This window comes from Xiphophorus couchianus, chromosome 14, assembly GCF_001444195.1.
Source record: "Xiphophorus couchianus chromosome 14, X_couchianus-1.0, whole genome shotgun sequence".
NCBI classification, from domain to species: Eukaryota; Metazoa; Chordata; class Actinopteri; order Cyprinodontiformes; family Poeciliidae; genus Xiphophorus; species Xiphophorus couchianus.
Genome location: NC_040241.1, coordinates 850,294 through 862,989, shown reverse-complemented (window position 1 = coordinate 862,989; position 12,696 = coordinate 850,294). Strand labels below are relative to the sequence as shown.

The 12,696-nt window shown below is 40.2% G+C and overlaps 1 long non-coding RNA gene across 1 annotated transcript; it reads left to right on the top strand.

Annotated features, from left to right (window-relative positions):
* The first annotated feature begins 7,496 nt into the window (after nt 1-7,496).
* LOC114156862 (uncharacterized) lies at nt 7,497-10,408 on the top strand. Its single transcript, XR_003598031.1, has 3 exons — nt 7,497-7,534; nt 8,974-9,079; nt 9,961-10,408. It is a non-coding gene; the product is annotated as an uncharacterized LOC114156862 (long non-coding RNA).
* The last annotated feature ends 2,288 nt before the right edge of the window (nt 10,409-12,696 follow it).

Genomic DNA, 12,696 nt, shown 5'->3' with positions numbered 1-12,696 from the left:
TCTTTATTAATTGAATGTATACAATATATAAATTTCATTTTCAATAGTCATTTTTCTTTAGAGGCACTTGTATATTAGAGAGCTAGCATAATGCCTTAGCTAAAAGAAGAATAACAATTAACCCAACTTGTAGTTTTATGCATAGTCTAACCAAAATCGTCTTGCCATTGATATTTTTTAATAGATAAAAAAATGAATGTCCACCCAGGGCCATGCAAAGTGTAACAATATGTCATTATTTATGTTGGTTGAACCCAAACAAATGTTTCTTCCTTACTGCTGAACTGTATGTCCAGCTAATGGAAAGCAGCACCCTTCAGTGTTTTGCACTGTAAGAAAGACTCTGACGTTGGTGTCTAATCCACAGATGGTACCAAATTGAAAGATTGTTTCATTGCAGGAGAGGGTGTGTGTTTGGTTACTTGGTAAGGATGGGCTGCAGAAGGAGGGGCTCAGTCAGGGCAGCAGTAATGCAAGACTCACAAATGCCTCTTGATCTGGCGTCCATGAGGTTTCAGTTTATCTTGTTTTTATTGAGAACTGCTGAGAATTCATCACATGATGTGACGAATTCACATCATATGTGAATAGGAGGAATATCTCAGGTTTCTTTCATACATAGGACTGTAATACCCATAAGTGAAAGCAAATGTGCATTGACAGAGAATTCTGAGTTTTTCAAATTTCAACACTAACCAAATGAAAGTGTTATATTCTTTAACTGTCAGCTCTGGCAGTGAGGCATGTGTACATTGTGGTTAGGAATTATAGCAGACAGAAATTCTGTTTCCATGTGTACAGTCAAGGAATGATCAATGTCAAGGAGCTAAGTACTTACACCCTTTAGTCTTTTCCCATTCCATCATATTACAACCACAAACTTAAGTGGTAAATGAAGGCAGTCACTGGGTGAGAGGTGGGGTATACCCTGGACAGACCGCCAGTCCATCACAGGACAACACTGGCTGCAAGATACAGGAGATGCTGAACGACTCAGGCACTGATCTCATCAACAGGTTTGAGAACATTGTTTCGAATGTCGTTAAGAGGGAGATCTCAGCGACTGCGACACCGCTAGAAGTTAAAATTGCCACGTTTGGGACCGCTATTAACGATTTGGAGCGGGCTGCTAACGATCAGGATGGGAGGCAGCGACCCTGGAGGCCTCGGTTAACTCGTTAAATGTATTAGTGACTTAGACTTAGACTTAGACTGACGTTATTGTCATTTTGCATGCACAGGGTGAATACAGAACGAAATTTCGTTGCATATGGCTCAGGACAATGTTTTGAGCTTTCAATGTTGTGAGGTTACTCCAGAATAAAATAAAATACAGTATAAAATATGAATATAAATATAAATATAGAATATAAAGTGCAGTAATGACAGTAAAATATAAGTTATTTAGCTCTGTACATGTGCAAGGTATAAAGTGGAGACCAGATTTTAAGTGCAGTCCAGTTAAGAGTTCAGCAGTCTGATGGCAAGTGGGAAAAAGCTGTTTCGGAACCTGGTGGACCTGCACCGGATGCTGCGGAACCTCTTTCCAGAGGGCAGCAGGGAGAACAGTCCATGGTGGGGGTGTGAGGGGTCACTGACGATGTTTCGGCCTCGGGACACGCAGCGCTGGGATGAAATGTCCTGAATGGAGGGAAGGGGGGCCCCGATGATCCTTTCTGCTGTCCGCACCACTCTCCTCACGTTCTTCCAGTCGGAGGCGCTGCAGCCTCCACACCACACAGAGAGGCAGCTGGTCAGAATGCTCTCTATGGTGCTTCTGTAGAACGTCTTGAGGATGGGCGGGGGCAGGTGTGCTCTTCTCATCCTCCGCAGGAAATACAAACGTTTCTGTGCCCTCTTGGCCAGAGACGTGGTGTTCACAGTCCAGGTGAGGTCGTTAGTGATGTGCACCCCCAGGAATTTGGTGCTGCTGACCACCTCCACAGCCGAGCTGTTGATGAGCAGTGGAGCGTGGCTGGGCCGGTTCTTCCTGAAGTCGACGATCATCTCCTTCGTCTTGTCAACGTTCAGGATCAGGCTGTTGTCTCTGCACCAGTCCACCAGCTGCTCCACCTCCTCCTCTCTGTAGTCCAGGTCGTTGTCATCTCTGATGAGGCCCACCACCGTTGTGTCGCCCGCGAACTTCACGATGTGGTTGGTGGCGAACCTGGGGACGCAGTCGTGTGTCATCAGAGTGAACAGCAGAGGGCTCAGGACGCAGCCCTGAGGGGAGCCTGTGCTGAGGGTGATGACATCGGAGGTGTGTTGTCCGATCCGGACTGACTGAGGTCTGTCGGTGAGGAAGTCTAGCAGCCAGTTGCGCAGGGGGGTGCTGAAGCCCAGGTGTCCCAGTTTTCCTGCCAGATGCTGTGGGATGATTGTGTTGAACGCTGAGCTGAAGTCCAGGAACAACATCCGCACATGAGTGTTCTTCTCCTCCAGGTGAGCCAGGCTCAGGTGTAGGGCGGAGGAGATAGCGTCCTTAGTGGAGCGGTTTCGGCGGTAGGCAAACTGGAACGGGTCGAATGTGGAGGGGAGTCTGGAGACGATGTGTTCTTTTACCAGCCTTTCAAAGCACTTCATCATGATGGGAGTCAGTGCCACAGGCCGGTAATCGTTGAAAGAGGTGACTTGAGGTTTCTTTGGCACCGGAATGATGGAGGCTGTTTTGAGACAGGCTGGCACTGTGGCTTGGTCCAGTGAGGTGTTAAAAATGTCTGTTAGAACACCAGCCAGCTGACCTGCTCATTCCCTGAACCCCCGCCCAGGTATGTTGTCGGGGCCTGGGGCCTTCCGTGGGTTGACTCTTTTCAGGGTCTTCAACACATCGGCTGTGTCCAGGCAGAGTGCCTCCTCTTCCTGGTGGGGAACAGTTTTCTTTGCCGGAGTACTGTTCAGTGCCTCGAACCTCCCAAAGAAGTTATTGAGTCCATTTAGAAAGTCGGCATCAACTTCACCCACTGGGGGGGAGGATGGATTGTAATCTGTGATCGCCTTTATGCCTTGCCACATACTTCTGGTGTTGCTGGTGTCGTGGAAGAACTCCTGTATTTTCCGACTGTGGGTTCGCTTTGCTAACCTGATAGCACGGTTCAAGTTGGCTCTCGCTGTCCTCAGTGCCTCCTTGTCGCCAGACTTGAAGGTTGAGTTCCGTGCTTTTAGCATTTCCCGTACCTCCTTAGTCATCCAGGGTTTTTGGTTGGCCCAGTGATAATGCTCTTGTGATGCTGATGCTGACGTCCTCTGTGCACTTGTTGATGTAGGCTGACACAGTCATGGCGTACTCATCGATGTTGATCTGGTCGTTGTAAGTGGCTGCTGCCTTGAACATCTCCCAGTCAGAGCACTCAAAACAGTCCTGAAGTGCCTCCATGGCCCCCTCAGTCCACACTCTCACCTGCTTCACTGTAGGTTTTGTTTTGATCAGCAGGGGCTTGTATGCAGGAATTAGCATAACAGATAGGTGGTCTGAAGAGCCTAGGTGGGGGCGGGGGGCTGCTCTGAATGAACACGCTGTCCAAGAAATGTGAAGACTTGGGGGGTCGCTCCAGACTAAATAACATCCCCCTTGTGGGTGTACCGGAGGGATCCGAAGGTCAACAGCCAATGAAGTTTGTATCAACGTTGCTTCAGGATCTGCTCGGCCTTGACGCTAAGCCTGCCCTTGACCGGGCTCACCGCACATTGCGGACCAAGCCAGCAGAGGGGGACCCACCGCGCCCATTCGTTGTCCATGTCAACCTGTTTCAAGAACGGAATGAGATTCTACAGAGGGCTCGTGAGTCATCTCCCTTACTCTATAAAGGAAAACGTGTGTTCATTTTCCCCGATTATTCAACCTCAGTTGCTAAAAAATGTGCATCATTTACGAAAGTGAAGAAGGAACTCCACTCTTGCCCTGGAATCAAGTTTGGGCTTCTATTCTGCAATATTACACATCACTATTCCCAATGGGCAAATTTGCAAGTTTTTTCACTTTTGTAGGCGTAGGAGAAAATTTGAATTCATAATTATTAGATTTGTGACATTGAAGTCACAAATCTGTGACTATAAATTAAAAAATTTGTGTGAAGAAATTTAACGTTTGTAGAAATTGTAATTGTGTGTGTGTTCTTTTATTTTGTATTCGGAATTTCTTCAGTGTAACAAGTTAACTCTTATGACCAGCAAAACTAATTTTATTCTGTTCAGACCTATTAAGTCATTAACTGATCATATAAATCTTAAAATTGAAATTGAGGAAATAATGAGTGCAAGTTCTAGAACGGGTGGGCAACTCCAGGCCTGGAAGGCCGGTCTCCTGCAACTTTTAGATGTATCTCTACTTCAACACACCTGAGTCAAATAATGAGGTCATTAGCAGGACTCTGGAGAACTTGACTGCACTTAGGAGGTGATTCAGCTATTGGATTCAAGTGTGTTGGACCAGGGAGACATCTAAGAGTTGCAGGACACCGGCCCTCGAGGACCAGGATTGCCCACCCCTGTTTTAGAAAGACGAGTCCTTAAATGTTAAACTTTAGGAAGAATACTTTTTTTAATTAAAGTTTTATCTGCCTTTACCCACATTCTTAAATATGTAGAAAACTCTAATTTAGCCACACATTAAATACTGTAATATTATATGGTGCAACACTTATGTTATTTCAGGAAACTTGAAAGGGTTCAAAAGAAGATAAGAAGAGTTGTGTCTTAGTGTGAGGATAATGCTCTCACCTCCCATCTATTCCTTGATTTTGGTCTCCTTTGGCTAACAGAGATAAATATGCATCAACTCCTGCATAATAGAATAGAATAGAATAGAATAGAATAGAATAGCAGTACTTTATTCATCCCAGCAGGGAAATTACTTCGCAGTTACAGCATAGAGACAAGACAAGACAAGAGACAAGACACAATAACAATGTCCGGGTGTTTAGTCTGGAGTTTGGCTGTAGTAGCGCTGATGACGTCACAGGCCACCGCTGCATCAGCTGATGGAGGAATGTAAACAGCGATCAAAATGGCGGACGTAAACTCCCTCAGTAAATAACACGGCCGCATTCCCACAGCCAGAAGTTCAATGTCCGGGCTACAAATCTGTTCCTTCACGTTAACATGGCCGGGATTACACCACCTCTCACTCACATAAGTGCAATCCTGCCGCCCTTCTTCTTCCGACTCTTGGAAAAGTCCCTGTCCCCTGAACCAAGGAAAATCCAGGAACCTCCACGCTGTATTCCGGAATAAGTGAGTGTAGCCAGGTTTCCATGAAGCAGAAGATACTGCACTCCCAGTACTTCTTCTGGGTCCTAACCAGCGCCGTGAGTTCGTCTGTCCTATTTCCCAAAGACCTCACGTTCCCCACAATAATCGCCGGTATCGCTGGCCTGCGCCGTCTCCTCTTCTACCTCCGTTTAACTCCAGACCCACAGCCCCGTCGTCTCCTCCGTAACTCCTCCGGGACCACAGGCCCGTCTCCGGGCAGCAGCAGAGGCCCACACAGCGCAATCAGCCGTTCATGCGAGCAAACAATGCCCGAGGTTCTCCGCAACCAAGAGTATAAAAAGTAGGAGATGAACACGGAGAACATCGACAGAACCACATCCAGCTATTGTGGAAAGCCCAACTGATGATCCATGGGTTCTTCAAGCACGGATCATTAATCGGTTACAGCAAATATACACAGACAAACACACACGACGGGAGCTGCGTCTGCAGGCAGCCAGCTGGGCCGGTGTTATGCCCAGAAATGCATGCCTGCCGAGAATTGCATCCCCTGTCGCGGGAGCGCGCATCGCTCTAAACTCTCGTATATTGATGAGAAAACGGACTGAAATATGACCGAAGACGACATTTTTGAAGATATTCGTAACATTATCACGTTTCTTAATCATGTAAGACATAAAACGGTGGGTTTTATTTCGCAGATTAATTGAAGTAAATACGGTTTTTATAGCTTTATTGAAACATCTGAGTCGAACGTTTTTCAGTCAGTGTCTGATGAAAATGTTCTCCGCAGATAGCTTGAAATTCCCCGAATTTTCTTTTGACACAATGGCTTAAAGCATTACAAAACAGAAGCCCGTTGTGTAGAATATTTTATATCATCCTTTACTGTCTAGTCTATTAATGTAGGGGGGATGATTTTAATTTCTGAGCCTGCCAATATTTGTATCCCCTGTCTATTGTCCTGTTGATATGAAACTTTACAGAAGTAGCTCAGAGAACAAGTGTCATTACGTAGAAAAGGTAAAATCCCTCTTAACTCTTTATTTCTCCATTTTAGCAGGGGATGCATTTTACGGCAAGGCCTATCATTAGCCTGCCAAAATATGCATGCCCCCTCTATTTTCCTCAAATATTGTCCTACTGATATAAAACTTATACCAGCAGTTCATAGAACACGTGTGATTATGTAGAAAAAGTTATTCCACTCATAACTCTGTATTTCTCCATTTTAGCAGGGGATGCATTTTACGGCAAGGCCTATTATTAGCCTGCCAAAATATGCATGCCCCCTCTATTTTCCTCAAATGTCATCCTATTGATATGAAACTTATACCAGCAGTTCATAGAACACGTGTGATTATGTAGAAAAAGTTATTCCACTCATAACTCTGTATTTCTCCATTTTAGCAGGGGATGCATTTTACGGCAAGGCCTATCATTAGCCTGCCAAAATATGCATGCCCCCTCTATTTTTCTCAAATATTGTCCTATTGATATAAAACTTATACCAGCAGTTCATAGACCAAGTGTGATTATGTAGAAAAAGTTATTCCACTCTTAACTCTTTATTTCTCTATTTTAGCAGGGGATGCATTTTACGGCAAGGCCTATTATTAGCCTGCCAAAATATGCATGCCCCCTCTATTTTCCTCAAATGTCATCCTATTGATATGACATTCATACCAGTAGCTAAGAGGATAAGTGTAATTATGTAGAAAAGGTAAAATCCCTCTTGACTCTTTATTTTTTCAAGCTAGAAGGGGGATGCATTTTTTGGCAATATCGAATTTGAGCCTGCCGATATTTGCATGCCATACCTATTTTCCCCAAATATCATCCTATTGATATAAAACTCATACCAGCAGTTAAGGGAACAAATGTGATTATGTAGAAAATGTTATTTCTTTATTATCGCTATTGCAAGGATACTGAAGGAAATAAATCTGACAATGCATCTTTGCTAAATGTAAAGCATACACAAACCATTTTTATTTTGGTTTAACATAAAAATTAAATCACTTTTTTTCATTAATTTCAACAAAAGAATATTCATAACAATAGGTTTCCTTAACTCACTTGGAGAGTCCCAAAAAGATGTGAAGAGGTGCTTGGAAGCAACAAGGTGAGAAAAACAAGAACAATTATTGTTTATTATAATAAAAAATGTCATAATTGGATAACTAGAATGTTAATTTAACATTTTATCCTCTCAACAAGGACATTTATGAGAAGCAAAGGGATGAAAGTGTCAATGTGGAAATGTGAAACAGTATAACATGCCATCCAGCAAGATGTGGTTTCATGTGGTGTGTTTGCGCTTAAAGTAAGTGCTGTTTAAATATATATATATATATATATATATATATATATATATATATATATATATATATATATATATATATATATATACCAGTATATATATACTGCTCAAAAATAAAGGGAACACTTAAACAACACAATATAACTCCAAGTAAATCAAACTTCTGTGAAATCAAACTGTCCACTTAGGAAGCAACACTGATTGACAATCAATTTCACCTGCTGTTGTGCAAATGGAACTTTGTACAGAACAAAGTATTCAATGAGAATATTTCTTTCATTCAGATCTAGGATGTGTTATTTGAGTGTTCCCTTTATTTCTTTGAGCAGTGTATATATATACATGGATGCACATGGTCCTCCAGAATGGTTCGGTAGTCCTTGGCAGTGACGCGCCCATCTAGCACAAGTATGGGGCCAAGGGAATGCCATGATATGGCAGCCCAAACCATCACTGATCCACCCCCATGCTTCACTCTGGGCATGCAACAGTCTGGGTGGTACGCTTCTTTGGGGCTTCTCCACACTGTAACTCTCCCGGATGTGGGGAAAACAGTAAAGGTGGACTCATCAGAGAACAATACATGTTTCATATTGTCCACAGCCCAAGATTTGCGCTTCTTGCACCATTGAAACCGACGTTTGGCATTGGCACGAGTGACCAAAGGTTTGGCTATAGCAGCCCGGCCGTGTATATTGACCCTGTGGTGCTCCCGACGGACAGTTTTGGTGGAAACAGGAGAGTTGAGGTGCACATTTAATTCTGCTGTGATTTGGGCAGCCGTGGTTTTATGTTTTTATATACAGTATATATATATATATATATATATATATATATACAGTACAGACCAAAAGTTTGGACACAACTGTGTGTCCAAACCTTTGGTTTGTACTGTATATACTTGACTATGATTACTTATATTTCTTAAGTAATGTAGAACATTGTCTGTTTACAAATCAATTTATATAACCTTTATGTGTACTGTTCTGTCTCTTTCCATATACATGTATATCTATCTATGTCTGAAGATAGATAGAATTATATATCAATATATTGGTATACATGCTTGTTTACGTTTTTGATGTTGTGAAAAAAAGATTAATATGAAAGTGGTGGTCTAATAATCACATTGCCATTAATCTAATGCTATTTTGTAGGAGTAGAACTTTTAAGATGATGAACAGCTTTGGCTTAACAACTTAAACTGTGCATTTCTACCTGAAATATAATGTAGTTTATGAATTCTATTGCTTTATTACATGGTTGATTTATTTTAATGACAATGGAAAGAGTCTGAAATAAGTATAGCAAAAATGTCTAATTATTCATAAATGTCATGACCTCTATATGACAATCTAATACTTTGACAAATATTTTGTATTTGTAATGAGTCCGCTGTTACTCTTCTTTCTTTTTTGAAAAAAATATATTTGCCTTTACAGTTTGCAGAGTGCATACTGGAAAACAAGGACCTGAACTTTCCATCAGCAGCAGAAGCTGTTAATACCATGAGACTCAACATGTCTTCCACACTTCTCTCAGAATCAGGTGTCTTTTGACATATTTTTTATTCAGTTCCTATGTGGGTGGGATACTATGTTGTGTGTAAAATCATGCACGCACAAAAAAATTGTGTTAGGTCAGCTATTTTATCTAATTAGAAATATTAAAATATTGAACTTTGCAGATGTGTGAAGTACAATCATGTCAGTGTTTATGTCAAATTCAATTAGTGAAGAACATTTCAATACACCTGGCCTTGATCTCTAATAAATAAATTACACATAACACAGCCCAATAACTGTTGAGGCAAAAAACATAATCAACAAACTTAAAATTGTTCTAGGATACAATTACACTTTTCTTGAGTAGCTTTAATGTAACTTAATAAGCAAAAAGGACTTGCAGTTTGTGAAAGTACAAAACTGGAATGAGATGTATTATGTGAACCATTATATTCATTACTGTATTTTCATAAAATTAACATTTACAAAATGACAAATTTCACAAGATGTATACACATATATATGTAGACATATTAAAATTTTCTGAATGCCATTTTTATACTTTCAGTGGCTTAAGTTGGAGAAAATTATAAAAATGTAAACACTAAGTGATGCTTTCTTTTACCATAAATCCCAGAAATACCTTAAATACATGTGTGTTTCAATTCATGAATAGACAGACACCATGTGCGCCTGCCTAATATGCCAATATGATGTACAGTTTCTATTACTTGTATTTGTTTATGAGACCAGACATTATCAAAAAGGGATGATTAGACGACTGAGATCTACACAGAGGATTATTGTTCCACTTTCAAAAGAACACTAACAAATGGAATTATTTAAAAGAAAAAAAAACGCAAAAAAATACCATTAAGTTTATTTTATAACATTGATTTAAAGATGCGGTTTGTTTTTCTGTAGAGTCAGTGGAGACTCTGCAGACACTGTGGCAGTGAGGACACAGAAGATCACATGTGGGTAAGACAACAATGTAATGCAGTGAAAAATCAATTCAAGCAAACCATATACCATCCTTAAAATAGTTGCAAAGTATGTAGATATACAAAAATAAATCATAATAAAATAAATAAACACCCAAGGCAGGTAAGTGGGAAGTAGCTTAAGTTTTTTTTTTTTTTAAGTACAGTCGTAAAACATTAAACACAGTTGCTTGTGGTCCTAGAATTTTTTTTACCTCCATACATGTCAGGAACATGCTGTCATCTCCTCAAATAAAGTTCTACCAATCATATATTGATAATTAAGAAGAAGCTTTATGTTGGCAAAACCCAAAATCACCTTCAGTAAACAGATAAGGAACTAAAAAAAACATTCTTTATGTTGTTATTTGACCATTTTGTATTATTTATTTACAGATCACATGTGACAGATGTAACTGGTGGAACCACCAAGGCTGCATTAAGGTCCCACAAACCGACACAGACTGCTGCTGTGCAATGTGTTTATAGATTTTATGTTTGTACCAATCTAATTCTTTAATGACTGCAGTTCAGTGGATTTTCAGTTTAAACATGTGACATAATTTTTGTTGACTTAATTGGTTTTCCAAAAATTTTTGTTATGAATATTCTTTTGTTGAAATTAATGAAAAAAAGTGATTTAATTTTTATGTTAAACCAAAATAAAAATGGTTTGTGTATGCTTTACATTTAGCAAAGATGCATTGTCAGATTTATTTCCTTCAGTATCCTTGCAATAGCAATAATAAAGAAATAACATTTTCTACATAATCACATTTGTTCCCTTAACTGCTGGTATGAGTTTTATATCAATAGGATGATATTTGGGAAAAATAGGTATGGCATGCAAATATCGGCAGGCTCAAATTCGATATTGCCAAAAAATGCATCCCCCTCCTAGCTTGAAAAAATAAAGAGTCAAGAGGGATTTTACCTTTTCTACATAATTACACTTATCCTCTTAGCTACTGGTATGAATGTCATATCAATAGGATGACATTTGAGGAAAATAGAGGGGGCATGCATATTTTGGCATGCTAATGATAGGCCTTGCCGTAAAATGCATCCCCTGCTAAAATAGAGAAATAAAGAGTTAAGAGTGGAATAACTTTTTCTACATAATCACACTTGGTCTATGAACTGCTGGTATAAGTTTTATATTAATAGGACAATATTTGAGAAAAATAGAGGGGGCATGCATATTTTGGCAGGCTAATGATAGGCCTTGCCGTAAAATGCATCCCCTGCTAAAATGGAGAAATAAAGAGTTAAGAGTGGAATAACTTTTTCTACATAATCACACATGTTCTATGAACTGCTGGTATAAGTTTCATATCAATAGGATGACATTTGAGGAAAATAGAAGGGGCATGCAGATATTGGCAGGCTAATAATAGGCTTTGCCAAAAAATGCATCCCCTGCTAACTTGGATAAATAAAGAGTTTAGAGTGAAATAACTTTTTCTACATAATCAGAGTAGTTGTATGAACTGCTGGTATGAATTTCATAGCAATAGGATAAAATTTGAGGAAAATAGGTAGGGCATGCATATTTTGGCAGGCTCGACATCCATATTGCCAAAAAATGCATGTTTAAGAAACGTGATATTGTTACGAATATCTTTAAAAGTTTCGTCTTCGGTCATATTTCAGTCCGTTTCCTCATTAAAATGCGAGAGTTTAGAAAGATGCGCGCTCCCGCGACAGGGGATGCAATTCTCGGCAGGCATGCATTTCTGGGCATAACACCGGCGCCATCTTGACGAGGGTCCTCCAAGTTGTCCTCCTCCAAGTTCCAAGTTGTAAATAAAACTAATCATAGATTGACTGAGCTCATTCCAACCAGTGGTCCTCAGCATACTTACAAAGCCAGAAATAAATATCTTATCTCTGGCAAAAATAGAAGACTTATTAACACAAGACAAACGTTTGGTTGGAGGGCCCACAGTTTGGAACTGATGAGAGATTAAAAGGGTTGAAACTCATCTCCATTTTTAAAAAACAGTTAAAGATTAAATTGTTTTGTTTTTACACTCGAGATCACTTGTAGGACCTGCAACAGATTTTCAGAGGTAATATAATTTCTGCTGTATTTGGATAGGATGATGAATGCATGACGTGCTTTTGCTGTGTTTTTATTAGTAGTACTGTATACTAAAAATGTATGAAATTACATGTTCTCAGGCTCTCCATAAGCTCTTCATAGCTTCTTTGGAGACCTGATTCACTAACGGATCCACACAGTTACGATCTGTGTGGTAAGACAATGTGTTTGTAAGTTGATTATGGAATTTGTTAAATTGAGTGAATTAAACTGACTTGCTGGTGTGTTTTGGATCATTATCATGTTGCAGAAAACAAGTTGGTTTCAGCTTTAGGTCACCAACAGGATGTATTCGACAGCAGAAATCATGCTTCCACTAATGGTGGAGACATGACCTTTGGCCTTAATCAAAGCAAGAGAGGCCTGCACGTTTTTGGCTGCTGTTGTGGGGTCTTTACTGACCTCTTGGGATCATTTTAGCTGGCTGGTGGCTCCTGGGAACCTCCACCACTCTTCTATGTTTTAACCATGTGTGGCTCTCAGTGAGCCAAAGACTTCAAAATCGCTTGGTAACCCTTTCCTAACTGATAAAGCTCAGTTACTTTCTTTCTCATTTGTTCCTGAATTTCTCTA